Source organism: Penaeus vannamei, chromosome 6 (genome assembly GCF_042767895.1).
Source record: "Penaeus vannamei isolate JL-2024 chromosome 6, ASM4276789v1, whole genome shotgun sequence".
In the NCBI taxonomy this organism is placed as follows: Eukaryota; Metazoa; Arthropoda; class Malacostraca; order Decapoda; family Penaeidae; genus Penaeus; species Penaeus vannamei.
This window is the reverse complement of record NC_091554.1, coordinates 12,863,256-12,865,723: the sequence shown is the minus strand read 5'-3', so window position 1 is coordinate 12,865,723 and position 2,468 is coordinate 12,863,256.

Below are 2,468 nucleotides of genomic sequence, written 5' to 3'. Positions count from 1 at the left end.
CTTTCTCTTAATCAAGGTATACACGTGGATTTTTCAAAATTATTTTACTTGCAAATTTTCGAATATTCAAACTGCGGGAGATTTCACAGGCAGATGTTGATGGTTTTACTTGCTTTTCATTTTTTTCCGTTTATCATTTTTATTTTCATATTTTGATTTATATAATCGTTTATTTAAGGGTGAAGAAAAAGGTAATGAATAATGATAATCATAAAAATAATCATGCTTATCATCACTATTATTATCATCATTATTTTCATTATAACTATTATCATCATTATCATTTTCATTATAACTATTATCATCATTATTATTTTCATTATAATCATAATCCTCATTTTCATTATTATTATTATTATTATTATTATTATTATTATTATTATTATTATTATTATTATTATTATTATTATCATTTCTATTACTATTATTATTATTATTATTATTATTATTATTATTATTATTATTATTATTATTATTATTATTATTATTATTATTATTATCATCATCATTATTATCATTATGTTTATCATTATGATGCTGATGATGATGATTATCATTATTATTATTATTACTATTATCATCACCATCATTATCATTATCATCATCATTATCATCATCATTATCATCATTATCAACATTATTATCATTCTTTTATTACCATCTGTAAATAGAAATAAGGCTACAAAAGCAAAAGCGAGAAAGTAATGAGCAAGATAGAAAAAATAAGAAATACAATTAAAAGCAAGTTCGAACAGAAAAAAGAAAGGTAATCTCATTAAACATCTTCCAAGGAACTTCCTTTTAGAAATTAATCAAACAAATAAAAATATAGAAAAAAATAATTCCCACTGAACTTCAAGGGGAAAGCAAGTCAAGAACAATTAAGCTTTTCTTATGAATAATAAATGCTTAAAATCCTGTTATGAATAAGAAAGAGCCGGAGGAAATTGGGAATAAAGAATTCATGGACAAAACCCAATAAAAAATCTACCTTTTACTTGTTGGTTGAAAAGGCCTTACAGATCCGTGTGAAGGGACTGTGGCCCTTTGTTCCAGTCTCGTCTAATGTGAAATTCGATATATTTGAGATGACTGAGGCGAGAAATTGCATTATCAATGGGAAAGGGGTTTTATTAGTTTTATTAGTGGAGATACTGTCGACGACTGTAAAAATATGGACTCTGGTTCAATATCTTTCTCTGAATTCCGTGATGTTATTTCTTATTCTCTCTCTGTCTGTCTGTCTGTCTATATGTATGTCTGTCTATCTCTCTCTCTCTTTCACTCTCTTTCTCTCTCTCTCTCTCTCTCTCTCTCTCTCTCTCTCTCTCTCTCTCTCTCCTCTCTCTCTCTCTCTCTCTCTCTCTCTCTCTCTCTCTCTCTCTCTCTCTAAAATGTTCAGTATGCGATTTAGTGTTCATGCAGCATCCGAATTCTTAAAAAAAAAAAAAAAAAAACTTTCCTCGAACTTAAGGGGACCGTCTGCTTTTTTTTTCGATTTTTCGATTTATCTTGCCGATTTTGATGAAACTCACACCCTTTTATTTGGGCCCCTTCCCATTGCCTGTGGTCGATTTTTTTCGAAATCGCCCGAACAGTTTTTGAATTATTGTCAAAAAAACGAAAAATGCGAAATTCGCCATTTTGAAAATGCAGCACCTGGGTCAAAGGATTCAGACTTCAGAAACGGCAAGACATTCAATTTTATTTGATTTTTGCACAGAACTACCTTATATCTACAACTTGATCGAGAGCGTTTTTTCGATTTCGACTTCAATTTTTTTTTGTGAATTTTTGAAGTTGGGTACTTCAAGAAAAAAAAAAAGGTAAAAATTTTCTTACATTGACCACTTTTACAAGAAGTACAGGCAAAAACTGCGAAAACGCTCTCGATCACGTTGTAGATATTTTATTTTTCTACAAAATGAGCCATAATATGTTAATTTTGGACATATGGTGTGCCCGGAATCCTTTGACCCACCCCTAATGGTGGAGTTCCGAGATATCGGCATTTTGCGTTTCTCTATCTTTCCAAGGCTATCTTGATATCAACAAAACAAGGCATAAGATTAGTCTTCCTACACCATAATCCTCTATCATCTACCTGCATTCCGAAGTCTTGCGGACATTGCCAGCACGTAACGGTTTCTCAAAATCTTACGTATAGTGCGGAGTGGTGGCAGTGATATGGGGGTCTATAGGCCTACATTGACCATTTTTAAAAATTTCTCAAAAATCCAAAGAAAATCATACAGCCATTCTGATTTCATGTTTGAATAGAACTATCTTTCTACTATTATATGCAGAAGCCATTTTTGAGAAGTTGACCTTACTTTTTTCTTGGTGAATATTTTCCGAAGGTGACTATTTTAACACCCTAATAGGAGATTTTGGAAACATATGTCACTTTTACAAGAACCACGTGAAAATATTGCAAATCCTCATGGCAGTATGTAATAGAACTATTA